Here is a 22,684-nt window from a genome sequence, read left to right as displayed (position 1 = left end):
GACCGAAATTACAAAAAATAAACTTTACAAAATACATTTAATTTGCGGAACTTACTTTTATACGTGTGGTAAAGATTATGTTGTCTGTTTTTTTTTCATCTGTCCCGAATCTGTATTTTATTTCTTTCGAAATGTGTAACAGTTTGGTTTCTGATACAAGAACGATAAAACCGTGACTCCGAAAATCAAAACCACTTATTACAATTACGAAATCTCGATAAAATAAATAATTGCTTCCTTAAATATTCGTTTTCTACATTTGACGATTTTTTTAGTTGCAGATGCCTTAAGGGCACAACTCCGTCTTCACCACGCAAGCGGGTTGTGTTTCCAAAGAGAAATTTAAAATCATTCCCCTGACATTGTTCTATTTTTTGTATCAAAGAACACGAACTGCTGTTTTAAACAAATCCTATAGCTTTTTTCCAAATCTGGTTACAGATCAGGACACCTTCCGATAGATAGTCGGAGAGTGGTTTATGTATTTTTTTGTATATGTCGTCAAGCAACATAGCTAAAGCATTTCTTTCAGAACGGATGACGACGGTCTGTAGATACAACGATGCTCTCGCTACGTGCTCTGCAACCTACAGTCACCGATGCTGAATTAGATAACATTCAATTAATTCAATTCAAGGTGCGTTATTAGCATGACCGATGGGTACAATCAGTGTTGCCAAAGCAAATAAAAATAATAGAATTAACATGGAACAAAACATAAAATAAAAGTAAAATAAAATATACAGACATTTGCAACAGAGATATATCATAAAATATTTACACGTACTGTAAACATATTGAGCATTATTGGGAGACAGGCTCACTGTTCCTCAGGCTGTGACAGAAGATCACATACTGGGCTGCCAGTTCAACGGAGTTCCCTCCTCCCTCTCCCAGTAGGACTGGGACCCGTTGTGATTCTGGCAGGTGTGGGAGCTCAATTATCTGACTTCCGTCTGCAGCAAAAAACAAACAAACAAACAAACAAACAAACACACCAGAGCTACAAATTACGTGACAGTGACGATTTTGTTTTTTTCCGGCGCCTTGTCTCAACAAGTTGCTGTACTTTTTTTTCTCTGAAACTAAGGTGTCGATTGAACTCCAGACTGAACTCGAGCGGAAGAGGAGGAGAAAAGCAAATTCACACTTTTAGTACCTCGACAAGGGCATTTTCAATGACAAAAAGAGCAAAATACGTTGAAGTGTTCAATAATAAATATCCAGGTTACACAGATTAAATATACAGATTAAAATTGTCTTCATTTACTGTGTTTGTAACAGCAATAATAATAATAATAATAATAATAATAATAATAATAATAATAATAATTACTTTGATTTATAAAGCGCTTTTCCAAACAGAATGATTCTGTAAGTAAAAGACCTAAAAAGCATAAAAGTAAAACGTAAGAAATAAACACGGGCATACAGAGCAGAGTAGTAGGGCATTCAGATATAGGCCATAACTGGAAAGTTTCAGGTTCGAGTCCCAAACCGCGGGTTGCTCAGATACATAAATTATTACAGCTTTGGAAAAATAATAATGAAAATGAATAACCATTGGCGTTACTAGAGAAAGAAAAGCAAAACCAGAACTTTAAAAAAAAAGTAGAGAAAATGAGTCATTCTTCGTCTAGAATATATTTAGATCGGCCTCTTCTGCCAGGAAACTGACGGTTCGTACAGCACAGGCCAAGCGTTCGAGTGGCTCATCGGGTAGATCGGTTTCCCTGGTCTGCGTCTCCATCTAGTGGCCGACTGTGGTTATGACACTCATTTGTGTAGAATGAGTCTTACATTGCCTGTGTTTTGCCTGTGCTGAATCAGATCAACCGAAGGCATAAAGCATTTAGCACAACCATCATGAGCTCGGCAAACAATACTGAAGAGACGGAAGTAATAAATGCTTAAGTATACAATAACTTGTATGAAGAACTATGCTCTTCTAAAACCAGGTATTTGTATAAATGCAATATAATTAAATTTATATTAAAATTTTCAACAATTAAGTTTCATTCCATTAAATTTTAGTTCGGAGAACATACTGTTATTTCTTATCTATTTTTAATTAATCGGCTTGTTATCGTTAGCACTTTTACTGATCCGTGTTTACGGGTCTATATACTGTACTTTCTCCGACACGCAGAGAGAAGTGGTGTGGAGCGCTACCTGGTGGACAGAGACAATGCTGCAGTCGTGGACAACTTACACTATATCAAATATCTTTGAAATTTAGAAACAGGTTCTCTCTTAAAGATAACTGCTCCAGAAAATACCTATACAATTATAAAAGCAAGTTAGAGATATACGTCCAATAAGCAACAAAGATTCAGTTGCCCGAAGTCTCAGAACTTATTTCTTAGAATATAATAATAAAAGTCTGTAACAAACATTCATGCGGTGTAGCTGCACCTCTGAGGGACGCATAAATTTAGCTTCTCATTACTAAACATAACTGCGAAAATGCTGTGACCCGTATCTACAAGACAATAGCAAGACAGAAAGTTTTGACGACTGGGTAAGTCTCCAAAAGGTTCAGTAAGCTGTGCGTTTTATTTGATCGCTGAAACACGACTTGAAGCAACAAGCCGGAAAAAGGTTAATTCAAAGTTTTGCAGGTGTAGTGGGCAGGGTCTGCGCGTGTGTTAGTTAGGAACTCAGAGCCAATCAGCTTCCCGAATTAAATATGCCGTAGCCAATGAGATGCTGCGTGCTAGCCAGGGGGCAATACCCGGATGTCATTATCTTGCCTGTTGACTCTGGGGAGCACATTCATACCACAGTATTCATACCCCCTCGCGTCTGCTTTTCATTTAGTATGAGTACTGTTAAGGAACAAGTAATAGGTTTATTCCATGCTGAAAAGAGAAAAAGAAAACACAACGTTTCGGCCGTGGAGCCTTCTTCAGCTGTGAGCATGGAATAAACCTATTACTTGTTCCTTTGCAGCCTACGCATGGTGATGCAGCTCCCCACCTGAACTAGTACTGTTTATGCGACTACTACATCATTAAAACTTCGAAAGCCATAATAGACAGAAACTACTGCTACTTTTAAAGATAACATTATTTTACACATAGGGTTGTGGGAGGAGGGAACACGCTACCGAGCTATGCTTTTGAAGCCAATGCGATAGTTTATTTCAAGAAACGACTGGAGGAGATGCTCGGACCAATTAACAACTTCAACTGGCTATGGGGTTCTTGTTATTAATTATAATAAGAACAAATTAAACTACGGCAGCCATAAAGACAGAAAACTCTATTTAAGTTAATTCGTGATTCAGGTTCTAAATTGCCCCGGACAGACGGTAAAATCCTTGCACCCTTTGAGGGCTAAATGTTTACAAAAATGTGCTCCTGCCGGAAAAAAATCTGAGGTTTACTGAGGCGGTCGTGTACTTCATTTTCCAGGGCTCTAAATCTTAGGAAAACTCCTTGTAGTAATAGAAAGAAAATATACACTTCGCCGCGTGCCACGAAATCCTCAGAAACCATGAAACTCTCACAAATACACAAGATAAAAACACAGCCCGTGGCTCAGCCATGGAAATCACGGGACGTGTCCAGCTTGTGAAATATCACCACGAGGAAATTCGCCTGTTGTGACAGCTCGAGCGGTTACTAGGATATGACCGCAGACCAAATAAATGAGAGAGATAAATCCGGTGATGTAGCTTGGGATCATTGGAAACACATATTTTGAAAAACGGTCTCTATGAGAAAGAAAAGCTTTCTCTAACCGAACAGGGAAGCATTCAGCAGAGAGGTTCAGACGCTGGAAGCGGCACTGCGGGTTAAAAGTTTGCACCTTAACTGTTCATAGGAACGTCTTCTGTTTCACTATTTTATTTCGAGTCAATGCTTTTGTGAGTTCTTCTGAACGAGGTTTTGAACTGGAAAAAAAATGGTTATCTCTGTCATTAAAGTACCTTAAAGGTACCCCTCTCGTGGAAGTATTTTGACCTCGAACGTTTGCCCAGCGTACTTTAAGAATAAAAATACTTCCGCTTGTCTAACCTGCCTACGCCCTCTCAAATAAACATTGAGATATAACGACATATCTGAACATTTGTCTTTGACGTCCTTTTTAGCGATTTAAAACATTCCTAGTAGTTTAAAACCTCAACCATACGTGCAAGAAACAAAAAAACGTTCTTCTGAATTGTTTTCTCCCGTTCATCCTCCTCCGAAATCGTACGCGTTTTTAAATAAAGGCGAGGCAAGCTTTCAAACGTTCAAAACGAAAGCTACAAGTTCTCCCAGAGAGCTGACGGACTCCGAAGACACGCGGTACAAGCGAGACGCGAAGCGAGCACGGACCGAGCACGGACAGCGAGGTCAGATTCCAAGAAAGAGATTTTTCAGGAAACCTCCAGGAACATTCCGAGACACTTGGAAAAATAAAACACGCGGAAAGCATGCGGGAAGATTTAAGACGTAATACTCGTGGACTCCCCCTTTTCCCTAATTATTAATTATTCAGCCTTTTCTTTTTTTTTAAGGTGAGAAAAAATACAGATTTAAATAAACGGTGTTGTTTTTTTTTCCCAGTGAATGCATTACAGAACTCTTTTTTATTATAAAACAAACTGACAGATTTTAAGAACGAAAAAGACGCCGAACAAAGACATCGAAAGAAATCGCATTGACAAGCGGGGTCTCCTTCAGGTTACACTGTAACGATGGGCAGTGGAGGGTGAACGAGCGCAGGTATAAGTAGTTCAGGTGGGGAGCTGCGTCAGCATGCGTGGGCCGCAAAGGAACAAGTAATGGGTTTATTCCATGCTGAGAAAAATTCGTGGTTGCTGCTGTCTGCTGCTCGCGCTTTCCTCGGCTGAAGTTGTCCAGCGTCACGCACGTCAGGAACTGCGAACAACAGACACCAGAAGATTTATTTAATGAAACGCCGGTTGGCGTGAGAGTATCTCGAGTGACAAATGGAGATGCCTCCCTTTTATAAGTGGAAACCAATTAGCACTCGTGTCTGCTGAAAAGGTCGCTAGGAATCGGTACTTAGCCGGAGAGAGGCCACCTACAAGCCCGACAAACCGCACGGCACTGTTTGGCGTATGTGCCAGCTGTATTCAGACTAAAGTTATGAAAAAAAAGAAGAAAGAAAACACAACGTTTCGGCCGTGGAGCCTTCTTCAGGCTCCACGGCCGAAACGTTGTGTTTTCTTTCTTCTTTTTTTTCCAGCATGGAATAAACCTATTACTTGTTCCCTAGCGCAGGTATAAGCTTGTGTTACAGCAGTGAGCTACAGGTGTCACACATGCCCTCTTGTGAATCTCTTCCTCTCAATATCTGCATCTGCAATATCAGTCTGAATACAGCTGGCACATACGCCAAACAGTGCCGTGCGGTTTGTCGGGCTTGTAGGTGGCCTCTCTCCGGCTAAGTACCGATTCCTAGCGACCTTTTCAGCAGACACGAGTGCTAATTGGTTTCCTCTTATAAAAGGGGGGCATCTCCATTTGTCACTCGAGATACTCTCACGCCAACTGGCGTTTCATTAAATAAATCTTCCGGTGTCTGTTGTTCGCAGTTCCTGACGTGCGTGACGCTGGACAACTTCAGCCGAGGAAAGCGCGAGCAGCAGACAGCAGCAACCACGAATTCCCGCGGGGAAAGACACATGTGTGGATCTAAATTCTATATGTCCCCTTTTTTCCAAAAATTAAATGAACGGCCCAAGTGTCTGTCGCGGGCATTTTCCACGGTTTCAGGCAATTGTAAACCAAAGGGCACTGGTGACATTTATTTTGCGTGTAGGGCTTCTCCCACGCCAGATGATGTATTGCGGTTCCGCTGACATTTTAATTGTCCGGGTGAATATCGTCTTTATGGCAGCAGCGTTCAACAAGGAGCGTGTTTATGCAGACGCTCTATAAATACATGTACAGTATTCCGACGCCTGAAACTCATGTGCGCACTGGAGCTGATATTTACAGAGACTTTTAAATAAAAGCACTGTCTCCCCAGACATGTCTATTAACCAGAGCTATCGTGGATTTTAATACGATTTCATGCTTCTGAGGCTTTGACGCTTCGCTTATTGCTGTCCCTCAGGCACAGAGGGAGTGAATGGTATTAACGTCTTTTTACCCGTTGGTCTCATTAAGTGAGACCAATTATTGGCAACCGCAGAAAATTGAGAAGACATGTTACTATCCCACACCATGCCTTAAATATTTCCTCATACATTATTATTATTATTATTATTATTATTATTATTTTAATTGCTGTTGCTGTTGTTGTTCCAGATATAAAAATGGTCATTGAAGTCGTGAAATAAATAAGTTTAATAGATAAGACCGCAGACCTGCAGGTGGGTTTAATACAAGAATGCTTTACAGGGGCTTACTGAACTTCTACCCGGAACAGCACAGATAGGTACACGTCTCTGAGTCTCTGACACTCTCTGAACGCGGATTTTACTACATATTGCGGAACCCGTGTCGTGTGTTTCGTTGCAGTGTTGGAATATAGACTAATGACGATTTTGTTATTTCTAACTCGCTTCACGAGACACCAGGGAATCGCCACGCGCTACATCGGACAGGCTTTTAAACACAGACCGCGCTGTGGGTTCCGATCGGACTGATTCATTCATTTCACTGATTGATTTTTTTTTCTGGCGCAAGGAGGGAGCTTAAAATCACCTCTCTGTCCAAAGGAAAGAAAAAAACCACACTGTGGAGGTGGAGAAGGAAGAATCGTTCTTCTGCATGGTCCCCCAAATCCTCTATATCACTATTTATCAGTTTTTTCGTAGCCGCTTAGTCACAGGACAGCGCCCACAGTGGAAATCTGTCTCTGGATGACGTCGTCCGGAAGGTCTTTCAGTGTCTGGCGATTTTCACCCCTATGTTAAAGAAAAACTCACTTTTTGATAGTCGACTATTAGCTTACAAACGAGAGGAGGTCCTTCAACCCATCTCGTTCCTTTGCTTGCTAGTACTCTAGTTAATTGCAGATCCAAGGATCCGCCGTTACTTGGTCACAGCAAATTCACCCCTGTGAAATGAACTCTTAACACTAATACTAATACAGCCGGCATTTTACACTGCTACTCTGTTCGAAAGGCAAACTACACAGCAATCTCTCGACACAGTAGCCCATAGGGCGTTACCTCTGACGGAGAGCGATTGAAATATCTACTTGAACGAATGTGATGATTGTTTCCCCTCGGAATCTGTCTCAACAACGCGATGAATGCTTCTTTTCAATTGGTTTTTGACTTACGTTTGCGGAATTATATTTGAATTAAATAAAAATATTTGTAATACAAACCTACCTCTAGTACAGTTTTTTTTATTATATGTGTAATATAGTCTATATTAGTAAATGGTACTGCACCGCATTAATGAAAAACACCCTTTTTATAAAGTGCAGAGTTCACCGCAACGTTCAACACACCATGCCCCTGGTGCTGTTCGTAAGAGTAGGGGTTTTACCACAGGCACTGGGACTGAATTCCGCGCTGGGTCTGTACAGTTGAACTTTCACTCTTTCATGTCATGTATTCACGCCTCCTGATCTGAGCTGCTCTTCAGTGACAGGCGTGTGCACAGCGCTCTGATGTCTTGGAACGGAAAGGCCCGTGTCATCACCACATAATCACGGCGTAGCCCTGGATCAGAATAGCTTTATCTTGATAACCTGGGCGACACCAGTGAGCTACTGGTAACCAAAGGGACGAACGGAACGAATCGGTGGTACCCTCCCCCTGCGCGCGGGTCAGGCTCCGGTTTGCGCACTGCGCCGCAGTTGGACTAGATCAGTGCCCTAAATAATTAAGTGACGGGGCTTTAGTGGAGGAAATAATTAGGTGACGGGGCTTTAGTCTTGGAGAGGCGAGTTAACATTCGTTCTGGGTTGGGCACTTCGGCACACAGACAGACCTTTTCAAAGGTTTTCAGAAAATCGCACGGATACACTCATACATACAGTGGATATACTGTAGATACAGGGAAAATAAATAAATTGGCCTGGTTGTCTAGGTTAAGAGGTGTGGCCTATAGCCAAGCTTTATCCACACGATTTTAATTTTTCGCCTCAACCCCTTGTCTCCGTCCTCGGTTACCACCGGCGAGAGTCCCTGCTCTGTCCCGCCGCGCCGGCTGACTTGCAGTGCCCAGCGCTCCGCCTCCGCCTCCCCGCTCCTTTTATCAGTCGGCCGGGAATGCCAGGCAGCTGCGATTGGCCACAGGCCTTCTCCCCTGGCTCTTTCCGATTGGCCCGCAGGCAGACATTGATTGATGGCTCCGCGTCTGATTGGACATGACGTCATTGTGGGCGGGGTGGGAATGATAAATCGCATCGCTGGAAGGGAGGGGGGCGGAAGGGGGAGTTGTCAATCAGCGAATTGTAATTGGTCGGAAAGCTGTGCGCTTACCACAGTAAACAGTTCAGGGATAAATTAGAGCCGGATTGTCTAACCCCTCCGTCCAAAAGGCACTTTAAAGTTGCCTGTTACCTCACTTTAAATTATTAGGCTGTCGACTTTTAAGGCTTTTATTTCTTAAAGCTCTTTTAAGCATGTTCTGAAAGTGTTATTTCACGAAATCAGTTGTGTGTTATAAAAAACAAACACGGTTTTAAAACACGGTTTTATTTTTTACCCGGGTTTCTCCATTCAGTCCCACACAAGCGCCTTTCGTCCCTCCCTCGGCCTGAGTCTGCCCTACACACCTTCAAACCGCGATTCGGTGAAACGGAAACTCCCCGGTCGGACTCCTGTCATCTGGGAGCGAGCATCCTGGTCAACAAAACACACGTGCTGCAGCTTCACCGCCGACGGGTTTCTCCTGCAAGACAAAGACACATTTCTCCCTCCTATCGCCATAGGCTAAATAGTATTCTGCACCAATAAGCATTATAATTTCCCGGAGTTTATGTTTAAAACTCTTGTTTAAATCTTTACACCAACGTCCACCTTTGACTCTCGGCGGTCTCGGGAAACCGAAGCGCATTTCTGTCCAGAAAAGAAAATATTTCCCCGGCTCTCTGGTCATTGTGTGAACAGAAGCCAGAACACGGGCTCGATGACTTCAGGAGCCAAATTACCATTTTGTAGCGCTTCACAAATATTTCAGTCCTGCATCGGTGTGAAATATTTTACGTACAGTACGATACCCAGTAGCGTTATATTTCGCCGCTTAATTTTCGTCCAAATAACCAGTAAATAATCTCGTTTTAGACGTAACATAAAAGCCGCAGTCAGTATATTTTATTAGTGGAAACAAATTAAGGATTTGAATTCAACCGAACATTAACGTCCGGTCTGAAGCACAGAGAACCGACCCACAGTGGAAGCGTGACGGTATGGCCTTGCACCCGAGGTAGAGCACAGTGTCCTGCCCTGCGCCGGCACTTGGTGTCCGGTAGGTTCTGGTGCCGCAGGGGCTCGGTAATTCAGCGCGCTCGGAGCTGTGCGTCTCTGCCCTGGTGACACGCAGCTGAAAAAGCCCCCCCGATCGCGTCAGGAGCCGAACCGAGCTGCTTTGCCTCCTGTGTTTCCCAGCCAGCGCTGGGCCTGCGGGGCTCTCTCCCGGGCGGAGGGCGCTGGCCCCGGTCACTTCACATAAACACGCCGCCACTTCCCGCCGCCACCTGCCCAAACACACCGCCGGGTTATAAATGATGCCCTTCCTTCAATAAATAAACCCCACACAGCCCTCACGCACACACGCCCTTCTTCAGAACAAGGAGGGAAATTACAGTTTTATTTGCCTTGCGGGCAAACATGGCGGCAGGTCACCTGTCGCTTGAAAAAAAAAAAGGCTGGCAAAGTTACCAGCAGACTGGGGGGGTGTTGAAAATATTCCCGCTCGGGATGGGGAAAAGGAAGCCAATCAAGTGAGCTGATTTGGACGAGTACAAAAATAAACAGAGCGGCGACGGGTGACATTTATTAGACGCCCCGGCGCTGGGGACGGAGCAGGGCCGCCGGGGCGCCGCGAGACGCCGGCCGGCCCCTCCGCGAGCTGCGGGCGGGCTCGGGTTTCTAGAAGCGCGGGCACGCGCGCTGGATCGCGCCGCGCATCGCCTCGGGCGACTTTTTAACGAAAAGTGAAACTCAGTAAAGTTAACATTAAAAAAAAACACGCCCTACTCGCCTTCCCTTAAAATATCGAATAACAAGATTTATGGGTTATAGTAACGTATAAAACTTACTCACCAGTACGAAAACATTTAGGCATATATATAATTAAGGTATTATGTATTAAATATTATTAAGGTATATATATAATATATCATCCACTTGCAGTGACTGATAATGGACAATCATCTCATTTGAAATTTATTTTTTTATTTGACGATAGTTTAATTATTTGTTAGAATGTGTACCTATTATGAAATATGTTTTGGCAAACAGTTTATTTTCATTGACAAAAATAGAATATGGTTCCAAAACATACTGGATAAAAATGAATTTATTCAATAAGTAGGTTTTCCTACAGAACATAAACAATGCTGAGTATATAAGCATTTTTATTTTGCTTTTAAAGTGAACTGGTACAGAGTTTAGTTTTAGTTTCTATGCACAAAACGTGACTTCCGATGTATGGAACTAAGACATCCATGACATCCATTACATGATGATAACATCGACAAATTTCAATTTCAAATGATTTCAATCTACAACTTAAACTAAACTAATAAGCAAATGATTCATTTCCCCTCGATTCAAGTTCCCTCTTCAGGAATTTCTACATAATGGTGGCCGTGTTGTACAAGTGCCCTAGACGAATAAAAAACGAACAGTCTCAACAAGAAGCTGTTTCTCCTTCGGCTCCGCGGGGCAGAAACGTAAGCAGTATTAGCAATGGGCCAACTTTAAAAAAAAAAAGCTCAAGGAAAAAACTTAAAACAATCCATCATTTCCCGCTATTAAATACATTAAACGAATCTGCGAAGGAATTTAATGACTCATAAACAGTGACTGCGGCTGAAGTCTCTCCAGCGCTTGTCCGGTCTCGTCTGTTCCGAAGCTGGGATCGCGCGAGTCGGGCACGGGGGAGGAACACGGAGGACAGCCGGGACTCAGCCGGGGAGACCGCCGGGGACAGCGTGCGGAAGGGACGTTGGACCCCTGGCCTTCGCCTCGCCAGAATGTACTGCCCCGGAGCCCAGTTTTAAGTCTTTCAGAAGTGTCCCCCGCCTATTGGTTTCAAGTACTGCCGGCGCGCAGGGAACTGGAATTTGAATTCACTCTGATCTGGCCAGACTGGAGGCCCTGTCCCGTGAATTTCCCCACGAGATGCCCACTAAAGGAAAATTACTGTAAACCCCCCCGACAAGAGCCAACTGCAATGTCATGAATCTCCAAGTTTCACAGTGTGGCATTTTCATACTGAGAGCAGTCAGAATAATTCGGAAAAAAAGCTATATCTACCCACCAATGTCTCTGCAATTAGGATGCTTTTCAACCAATTAGGTGTTTACAATTACACTCTGTACAGTCGCTGATGGGTTGAGTGCTGTACGTTCTGAAGGGTCTTTTCATCGTTGTTTTTTTTTTTTGGCTGTTTTTGTTGTTTCTGGTTCTCCGTCTGCCCAACGCAGCTGATGTTGTTGTTGTTGTCGTGCTAATGTGGATGTTTCCCGCTGATCGCGTTACCGCAAGAAGCCGGGCTGGATCAGCTAGAACAAGCAGGCTGGGGGTCATTTGTTCCAGAGTCCCGCAACTCTTTTGTACTTCCGCTCTCGGATTTTGGGGGATCCCATTTTCGGTTAGGTGTGTTACGATCGAATACGCTAAAATCTAAAAAAAAAAAACTTTAAAAATGTTTTTCAAAATAATGTATTGAAGCAAAACTAAAAACAAACCCTAAGCACCGCGAAACCACTGCTCTGTAGCCACCAGATGGCGCCAGAGCTCAACGTTAAGCGACTGAACGTGGCGGAAGTCCATTCCAGAACGTTCCACAGCTTTGGAAATTCACCGCTGAACTTTCTCGGAGTCTCACCCCCTCATGTGTCTGCTGTTATTAAAACAATTTGCTCCTCACTCTTCCTCTAGTTTCAGCGTCAAAAACGCGACTAGATAATTCTAGGTGTATTAATATTATTGTCTTTTTTCCCCACCCTAAAATTATTGAATAGTTTGCTTAAGACCTGAGAAGTTTGAACGTTCAGCATATTTTAAAAAAAGGACGTGTGAATGTTAATGCGTCTACTCGCAGAATACAATTCAATGGCTAACAACACGATAAAACATCAGTGAACCTTCAGTGGTTAATTTAGCCAGGGGTCACTTACAAATCTAAGAAGAGATTGGGGCAAACAGAGAAAGGCTGGGTTAGCAAAATTGCATAAATACAATCAAATCATATAATTTATTGATTTGCTTGTATTACGAGTATTGACACATGATATTGTATACACTTGCCTATATATGTGTATACATTTAGGACACCTCTCTTTTATTGTAAAACTAATTTATATATTACCTCTGCTGGGCTGGAGCTCCACGGGGATCTAGTCAATGAGTTTACAGCAATTTTAAGGGTTTCATTCAAGCTCACCTTTAAATTACTTAATTGTCCAATTAGGGGCTTAATTGCTCTAAATCAGTCATGTCCTCCCGTTTGTAATTTAAAGGCCTCTATATTTACCAGGGGGCACTGACCAGCTCTTCCCAGGTGACTGAGCACTGAGGATTCCAACGTGTCAGTGTCTGGGCATGTGGCTGCGAATTTCAAACTGACAAAATGTAAAAAAAATAGGCCAAAATAAAACAACTGCTAACAGTGTGCATGCCGACTGTACTTCTCCCTACAAGTTTTATGATTCTAGATCTAGATTACAACGCGCTGACATTTATACAAAATCGGTTTATCGGTCGGGTAGACATTTCTCCCTTCCACTTCATTTTAAGATTAAGAGATCACTTTATTGGCCCTATACAATTTCTTACATGAAGAATTTGTCTTTTCACAGACCCCAGCTTGCTCTCCATGAGACACACAGACAGGGAGAGAAGCCTGGGGTCAGAGCGCAGGGTCAGCCATTCATACGGCGCCCCTGGAGCAGTTGGGGTTAAGGGCCTTGCTCAGGGGCCCAACGGAGTGCCCCCAGCAGCAACAGGATGGGCGCGAGTTTAGAGCTAAGGGTGTCCGTCAGCGAAGAAGGAGGAAACTGCAGCCTGTGACTGATGGGCACCTCCGTTCTGCAGCCAGCCCTGCCAGCAGCAGGTGAGCAAGCCTGTCCCCTGGGAAGCAGTCACTCACAGACTGATGGTCAAGCGTTGTGGGAAGGGACTCAGCTCGTCCCTGCCCTGTGCGCAAGAGTTAACAACTCATTGCGCTACCTGTGTAGGCCAGGGGCGACCGCAATGAAGCCCAGAGACCAGGGGGCCTGATCCCAATCCGAGCGGAGGCTGGTCAGCGGACGGATCAGACAACAGCTTGTGAAGAGCAGGTGTTGCAGGCTGGAGCTCAGCCCCAGACGTGCCTGTTCCACCTGCGGAGTGCAGTGCCCGTTTCTCCAGTAGAGGGGCAGGAGTTCGCAGAGAATTACAGAGAGACACCTGGTCAGGGAAGGCACACAAAAACGCAGCAAGTTGTGGGGTTATATCTAGGAGACAGAAATATTTATCCTTATTCACTTCCGATGTAAGTTTCGGTTATTTTTAAATGCAGACAACTTCGATATACCCTTAAGGATCTCTGCAAGCCTACGAAACAATATGTCCTAGAACAGAGAGCTGATATTGTTTACTTCTGTCTCTTTGGGGGCATTACTGCCTTGTCGGTTCAATGGGCAAGCGGGTATCTGGCGGCATGCTGCTCGTGTGGAGTGGAGTTGGGGGGTCGTGCCAGGCAGCCCCAGCCCGACCTGGGCTCAGATCGGGGGGCGTGTGCTTTCAGCTGGTGCTCTGAAGACCTTTCCAGCCAACCCAGACCAGCCCTGCTGGACTGGGTGACGTAGCCCGAGGTGCTTGTTGGGAGAGTGCGGGTCCCCCCTGGGGTTCGGACACCCAGGGGTGCAGGGGGCTGGCTCGCACAGGCATTCTGCCACTGGCACCAGAGGGGGCACTGAGTCTCGGGCCAGAAATTGCTTCTTGGGAAACGGTGCGCTGTTCGTCGGCCCTCGGCACTTTTACTCCGAAATGTGCCAAAAGAGGGGTCAACGCCAATCGAATGACGTCGATTGACATGAGCGAGTCGATACAAATCCAGACTGAAGACCTATTACTTCAGCCTAGCCTGCTCACACCTTACATCAGAGCCTGCTGCAGCCCTGGCTGCTGGTACTGCTGTCCCTGCCATTGTGTGTCTCTGTGTTGGCCCACCAGGTAGATACATCTGTTCTGAATAGACTATCCTATTCTACTCCCCACAAGTCCATCAAGTCTGAGATGGATGCTGCATCACTGCCATGGATCCAAGAGGGATCTCAGGGATGTAGCTAACGTTTAGGATGATTTTGCTGGTCTACAGAGATCTGCATGGAGTACTGACATACAGAAGACATGATGGATGGATTAATACCCTCATTCATTTATTCCTTTTTTTAATTGTATAATGTTAGCATGCCCAAAGGGGTTGGGCAGCCAGTTGACCTTGGACCCCTAGAGGTTCCTTTTCTCCTTACTGAGGAGTTTTTGGTTCCTCTCCTCCGTTGTCTTCTGGTCTTTTCTGCTCTGTATTCACAACATGCACGGTCACTTGCTTTGGTAAGCGCCTTGGGGGCAACCTTGTTGCAAAAGGCGCTATATAAAAATAAAGTGAATTGAACCGATACTTCTAGTTTCTAGAACAGCCGCTTGAGAGCGTACGATTATTGATTTGGAAGACCTAGGGTCGAGCGCAAGCCTGTTGTTTCAGCAAGTTGTTCGTTAGTCACATTTCGTAGGCTAACGGGAAATCCGGCGCTGGCTCTGTGGGCCTTCCAGACGGGCCGAGAGGAGGCAGAGAGGTGACGGCGAGAGAGGTTTGCCAAGGCTGCGTGTGTGTGTGAGAGGAGGCCTCGATGCCGGGAGAGAGACTCCGCGTGAAGCAGCCGGGGAGATGGAAAGGATCGAGTCAAGACAGCGCTGCCATGGCGACACCTCAATAGAGTTTGAGAGGAGTGCAGGAGGCTCCGTGGTGAAAGAGCGAACGGAGTTCCTGGCAGAAACCCGGAGCGACCAGAGTTCCTCGCTTGACACCGTGTAAAAAGAGCAACAGCTCTGCTATTGTGCCGTCTGGGCACCAGGGTCCGGAGGTTGTCAGCATTTGCATACGGAACACAGATGCCCTTCCTCTATTGTGCGCGAGGCTGAAGGAAGCCGGGCCAGCGAGACAGCCACGTGATGCCGCGGGGGTGCCGCGCTCAGCCGCCCCGCAGAACGCGCTCTTACACGCCGTGCCAAGCGCGCCGCGCCGCGCTGCGCCAGGACGCGCACCGGCTCCAGTCACTCAGCGACTCGACTGAGCCTTCAGACATGCAGATCACGTGGCGCGCTGCAAAAATAAAACATTTCTATGGAAAAGACAGGGCGCGGGGACGCAGGATTTTCAGGGGGGGGGAGACACACATATCTGTTGGAACGCTGGTGCCACCCAATGGGTGGGTACTTACTGGGTACAGCGATGCTATATGTGCAGTTTCTCCCTCTCTGTTGAGTTGTACGGTGGTTGGTGCTTGGTTTAATGGTCTTCCCTTGCATGTAACCACGGGCAGTTCTTCGTGCATTGTTTTGTTGTATTCTAGTGTGTGAATAGGTGAATAAATGCATAATTCAAACATACATTGAAAACAGCACCTTTCTGATAATGCGAAAAAGTTTTTTAAAAAACCACAACCACGCAGCCCCCAAGCTCTGAGTTACAGAGCAGACGGGTATGAACAGACACTCACCGCCAACTGGGCCTGTAGAAGTGTCCCGTTGGTGTTGGTATTTATCACGGAGTGTCTCAGTCTTCACCAGCCGCTCGGATTAGTGCGTACTGTAGGAAAAGCCTGTTTTTCCTTCACATGACATTCCTGCAGGAATGACAAACCCCGCTTTCAACAGCACCCCGTTTCCTGCTACACGGAAACTGCACTCGTGCCCTTCTGCTGGTGCGCTTACAAAGTTATAAGTCCTATTTGTTTAGTGCGTGTCTCGGGCACAATGACCACGGCGTTTTAAAACTCAGCACATTTAATAAACTGAAGAACAGAGTTTATTAAGCTGTGAGGGAGGGGGCGAAATCTCAAATTGAATGTTCAGATCTTGTGGGAGCCTCCGACCACGGCTGGCGAGGAGGTGGGCAGGCTCACGCCTACATCCCCACAACTTGCAAAATCCCCCTCCCCAATTTAGGATTTGACAAGATTGTGTTTACATCGGGTTTTCTTGATCAAGGGTGACGAGTCATTACAGAAGGCGCGCTGGAAATCGCTGGACAAAGTGTGCCGGACACGCCCGATATTCATAGCGCCGGGGGAAGAACCGACCCTAATTGTATTACCGACAGACGTGTCGCCTGGTGCAATTTAGATAATAATCTAAGATAAGATCACTTTAGTGGCCATATGCAATTTCTTGTATTAGGAATGTGTCTTTTCGCAAACCCCAACTTACTCTCCATGAAACACACAGATAGGGAGAGAGAAGCTTGGGGACAGAGCGCAGGGTCAGCCATTTACAGTATATGGCACCCCTGGAGCAGTTGGGGTTCAGGGCCTTGCTCAGGGGCCCAACGGAGTAGGATTCCTCTGCCGGCCGCGGGATACAAACCGGCAACCTTCCAGCCACAGAGCCACCGCACCGCCCCAATTTTACACCTCCATCCACATATCTGGGCTCTTTGAACAACAGCACAGGGTACCAGTAATGTCCAATAGTTACAGGGCAAGAGCAAATACGATAAAGGATTGAATCGGCAAAAAAAAGGCGAGTATATCGGGAGTTCCAAACTCCCGCAACATTTTGGGAAAAGGTTTGTTCCTCCTGTTGCTGTTTAAATAAGATTAATGAGTCTCATGTTCATAGTGTGGCTTAAATGTGTTTCTCCTTCCCCCTCACCAGAGCTCTAAGCCCAAGCCCTTCCCGAATCGCGTGTGCCAGCGGCCGGCAGAGGGGACCGGTGCGGTACGCGGCCCGTGTCGCCCTGGCGGCTGGCCGGGCTCCAGTCCCAGTCCCTCAGCTAGACCACCTGCTCCGGGGCGCCGCACTGGCCTGCCCCAGGCCGGCTTTCTGTGCCCGGCGTAGAAATAAACACTGCAGCCTGGTTACGGTGTGTGCACAGAAACCGCCCAAAGCTCACGGCCTCCCCTGTGAGAAACCTGGTTAAATATTGTAAAATGCTATCCTTTATTTCAGTGTCTTATAATAATCCGGTATATGAGGTGCAGTGCATCTCGCTCCGACGGCAGACTCCGTCTCCTTTCAGATTTTAATCTTTTAATCGCGTTACAGTTTGTACATTTTGTAATCAAACACGAGGAGACGAGGGAGTTTTGGTTGAAAGCATATAGTCAATCCGATTTTGTGCTGAAATAAGACTAGAAACACTTAAACTAAAGGGTACAAAAAAAAGGTAACTTTGTAGTTTGGTTGCCCCCAGAACTCCCAGCATGCCACCGGGAGGGCAGAGTGTCTTCAGTTTAGTCTGAAGGGTCTGGGGACATTCAACTCACCACTGAAGCACCGACACCTTAGCTGTGCTCATCACCCCAACAGAGGGGAGAAATCAGGAATCACACTGTCCTTAGAATTAGACCTACACCCCCCTGAGTAAATCTTTAGGAAGAGAGCAGAGCAGAGAGAAAACAATATATGTTTTGCCAACAGAGACATCAGTGTAGTCCGACAGGGGCCTGTCGGTTGTGACTGGCTGCAGAATGACCGCGGCTGTCGCGTCTGAAACACACTCCTAGTCTGGGTGACTAATTTTAACAGACACACCCCACCTTTGTTGCATCCCTGAGAAAGCGGATACATTAAGTGTGCACAGGTTTTACCCAGTTTTCCCATCTTTTCTGTGGGCCCTGTCCCTCTGCGCTACTGCGGAGAACCTCAGGACAGGATCTAGACTCACGGAGTATAGCGTGGGGTAAAATCCGGTAAAATCGACTTTTCTATTGTGCAAATCCAGCCCGCGCAACCTCTTGCAAAATTGAATGATTGAGAACGGACAAACTTTTTTTGAAGACGTTTTTAAGCATGTCGAAATGTTCCCTTTCGAATTGTACTTATTTAAAGAACCGTGCAAGATACATGGTTTATGACAATAAAATGAATCGCAACAATTTCCCATCTACTCACAGCACTTCACTAAGGTTTCCCGTACACGTGGGTCTTGATTGATCTGACCACAAAGAGTCTACATCGGTTTCACTGCCCCCTGTTACATTGTACTGCGTTTCGACCACGGTACCCCAGAGTAGCCCTATTCACTGCCAGGGGACTTCACAGACGGCATGGTGTTGAGGCTACAGGTCTCCGTTTAATCATGATGCACGATCAGATACTAGCAAAGCTATTTGAGAATTAAGTACGTTTATATAGTGCTTTCATCCAAAAAAAAAAGTATTGTAAGGTGCTTCTTTTACAGGAATTGAATAACCTCATTCGCCGCTGAAAAAGCAGCCTCACCTGGGTGACGCCCAGCAGGTGCCTCAGAGAAGCGGAAAACTGCTTCACCAAACAAATTTGGAAAGAATTTAGGGACGACAGACTGCAGACGTCCGGAGAAGAGCGGCCAACTTCTCCAGAAGCCGAATTCAGCGAGAACACCGGGGTTAAACCTCTACTCTTACTAACAGTGACATGGGATTTTTAATGGCCAAGTAGCCACGACCTAATTTTAACACCTATGTGTGCTGCTATCTTATTAGAAACATAGGACGTTTGCCGTCCTTCTGAAGAGTATAAAAAAAGCACGGCAAGGCAAACCAGAGTGAGAAGACGAGAAATTGCACACCAGCCTTTTATTTTTAAAAAATGTATTGATTTAGAGTGAATAACGAAATGTGCCTGTTCCTGATATTTACGTAATGTCCGGGAGGTAGCAGGTGTGACCAAAGACCACCACAATCTGAACTGAATTAGTGTTTATTCATCACGAGCGGTGGTCACTGCATGAATATTCATCTATTTTTGTGAGAGTACAGGTTCGCTCCGAGCTCTGATTATGACAAGCGGAGAAACGGGGGAAAAAAAGACGATTTATACCGCTGAGAGGACATGGTGTGTGTATATATATACGCAAAAACAGCACAGTCGTATTTTTCAGACAGAAAAGGCTAAATTAACGAGCAACCCGGTTCTAGGGCATCTGTCACGAAGACACCTCTGTTCGTTATACTGTAACAATTTGCTTTCAACATAAGTCTCATAAACACAAAAATCTTCCAGCAGATGTCTAACGCGGCGCGATATTTCATCAAAAATCCTCCAGCGCAGTTTTGACTTAATGTAAACATTTATCTCACTTTTTCTGTAGTTTTGAACAAGCAAACACTGTGATTCTACTAATTGAGTCGTAATGACACGACTGTGATCAATCTTTTCCCCTGACAACTTATGTAAATAAATAATAATTTAATCTGAGTTTGAGAAGCTTGATTTTCTGTCGGGTCTTAATGAAAAGAATAACATCACTCAACTATTCATCAATTTCAAGGGCTTCGTGTCTTCGGCGAACACGTCATATGATTGTAGTTAATATCAAACACATGGCACAGGCTGAATTTCCCACAGAGAACCGATGTGAAGCTACAATAATGATCAGGAACTTTTGAAACCGAGACTGTAAGAAAAGAAAAACTTAATTCGCAAGGTTATCTTTACCCAGCATAAAAACGTCTTAACAAGGACTAAGAAACTCAATGTAACTGCTCTAAGAAAAAGAGAAATATGTTTAACGCGGGCTGCTACACGATGGACCGATGATGTGACTGTGACACAATTACTCAAGCTGACAGATGCCGAATCGGCTAATTCTTTTGGAAAACTTTTTAAAGACCAATAACAATAGATACAGCTGCAGTAGCGTTTGTCCTGGAACCCAGACAATTGCGCGCTGCCCTGTTTCTGCAGCTCTGCAATTCTGCGCCTCGCCTCCCCACACATCCCGGAGAACTACACCAGCTTTCGTCGACCGTAACAGACCCGCTAAAATAACACTTCATACGGGCTCGTCTCCATTTATGAGTTTTATTAATTTAACTGACGTCTTTATCCAAGGCTACGTTTTTTTTAGCAATAATGATAGAAGTCGCAAAATACAGGGTTTAAAAAATAGTCAACATTCAATATTTTCAGACAACGCCGTAAGCAAGATGAGAACTCACATGCAAAAGTACAAAACAGATATAAGGCGAATGGGGACAGGGGTATAACAAGCCATAAAGCGCTTTGCAGTATACAGTAAAGGAACAGACCCCTTCATCCACAACTGAGGCGTCGCCCCCACCTGAGTAGGTACGACAGTCACTGTGGAAAATTGCTTAATCGTTTGAATTTTTATTATTGTGATGTATTGTGTCTGGGGGTCGTCCTGGCACGGGGAAGAGGTTCATAATGATGCGTAGGAGGAAAACGCCTCCATTAAGCCAGCGGTGTTTCTGTATTGCCGAACATTTAAGGGGAACTACAGCTGTGGGTTCATTCGTGAGCAGGTGAACAGTCTGTAGTGTCCCACTCTCTCCATGAAAGCGATGCTACTCTCTCAAGTAGCACAGACAGCGGCATTCGAAAAGAGCATGAGCAGCTGTATCCTTCTCATCAAATTCTGTGTGTGAAGATTGTAGTGCGCCTTTTAAAGTATTGCATCTTCCTAAAATAAATATGAGGTGGGTGACTGTCCAGTCCGGGGGCACGTCAGAGCTGTCTTTCTGTCGGAGCGCAGTCGCATGTCTGTGATCCAGGTCGTGAGCATCTGGGCGCGCTGTCTCACACACGCCAGGCCACGGAGTCGGCGAGCAGCAGGACCGAAAAGCAAGAAACCCATTCACGACTTGGCTATTTGACAAACGAAAAATTGAAACATACAGTACATGGAAAATGTTTTTTTGAACCACAGACACACACATCCGCATTCACTGCAAGACTGTTATGTTGCTTACGAAGTAACACATGAATGCAATCCAGAATTAACTGGAAGCGCAAACTGTATATGTTTATTATGGGGATAAATCCAATCACGAGTTGTTGTTTTTTTTTTTCGGAGGGGCTGGGTTGTAAATGTGCAGGAATGTGGGCCTGTTCAGGCAGCTGTTTATTCTCAGGTTTAGCAGGCAGGACCAGGGAAGTCTGAGACCAGACGGGGCAGGAGGTTTTCGTACAGGGGTGTCGGGGTGTCGAGTGGGGGTGGGGGCTCAGCAATGGGCAGTCTGGGCTCTGCAGGGCTGTTTCTCTCCCCTGGGGTGCCTGCTCTGCGCCAGGCATGAGAGCCAGGCCTGTTAATCAAGACAGAAATAATTTACAGCGCTCCCTGGAGACCGAGGGGGGTCAAGGTTCAACTCTGCCATCCCTTCTGGTCAATTAAAACCCATTCAGCTCCGGAGTCCAGCCCCTTTCCTTTGTGCCCATTTATCTATCAATCGGTTACACTTCCAAAAAAAAAAGGGAGAAAAAAATTAACCAGAGTCCTATGAATTTATTAATTCATTTTTTCCCCAAGTCCTCCAAGTGTGTGTGGCTTTTGTGATATTATATGCCTTTGAAATAGGGTTTCTTCTATAGTTAGAGCATGCATCATCTGCCTCTAGAAATATTATCTTGTTGTTGTGTAAGTCTTCAGAACCACCATTTCTAATTAAGAATAATTTACAGTATTCTGCCTTATCTGTGCCTAATTCTCCTACTCTCAATACTTGGACACCTCTACACACACTGTACTCATTTTATAGAACCTTTACCTAAACCTGGACAGTAGAGTATTCAGTTTGTGCTTGAGCCCAGCTCTCAAACCAGTGTCTGGGCTACAGGGCTCAATTTGCACTCTGAATGCAAACTTTTCTGGGTCAGGGCACTGGAGAATTCCATGTGACGACTCCTTAAGTTCTGATGCAGGCCCAGGGATCAGAACCGAGACACCAGCCCTTCACAAAATACGCACCCAGAGGTTGATGGGAGGGTGTTTTGGCACAGTCTTCTTTCTCCTCTCTGGTGGAAAGTCACTACTGCGCCCGGGTTTGTAGCCTGCAGCTGGGCAGCGGGCCAAGTTTATGATTTAATACCAGCCTTAATTAGTTAAACACGAACTATCAATCAACTTCTTAAAAAAAATGACCTGAAAAATCGCTAACGCTAGGATGTGCAAAATGTTAAAATACTTTTTTGAAATAAGTATCTAATCATATACAGTATATATACAGCAACAGTACTTTTGTGACCAAGGTTCACAATAAATTGTTAGTAGTTTCAAAATTAGATAAAGTCATGCTTTCTTGTCAAACATGAAGGCAAAATGAAGTTTTATACCTGAAACCGTTGCTAGTATGGTATGGTAAGTATACTGTGGTACATCAAAAATTTAATAATATCGGAGTCCTTTGTTAAGCAAATATTCGTTTCTTACCGAATGCTCATTTCATGTTAATGAACTGTAACTACAATGATCAAATCAAAATAAAATCAGCAATATTTGCTTTCCTAGAACGTGGAGTAACCTCACAACCTTTCCAGGCTGGAAGAAGACCCACTTATCTATGCCTACAGTGTAGCATAACACACAGAGCTTCTTCCAAA

The 22,684-nt window shown here is 45.0% G+C and overlaps 1 protein-coding gene across 1 annotated transcript in view; it reads right to left on the bottom strand.

Annotated features, from left to right (window-relative positions):
- Window positions 1-22,684, bottom strand: part of pdk2a (pyruvate dehydrogenase kinase 2a) — a 195,083-nt gene that overhangs the window by 40,755 nt on the left and 131,644 nt on the right. The window lies entirely within an intron of this gene.

This window comes from Lepisosteus platostomus, chromosome 28 (assembly GCF_059453375.1).
Source record: "Lepisosteus platostomus isolate fLepPlt1 chromosome 28, fLepPlt1.hap1, whole genome shotgun sequence".
In the NCBI taxonomy this organism is placed as follows: Eukaryota; Metazoa; Chordata; class Actinopteri; order Semionotiformes; family Lepisosteidae; genus Lepisosteus; species Lepisosteus platostomus.
This window is presented reverse-complemented; position numbering and strand designations above follow the sequence as displayed.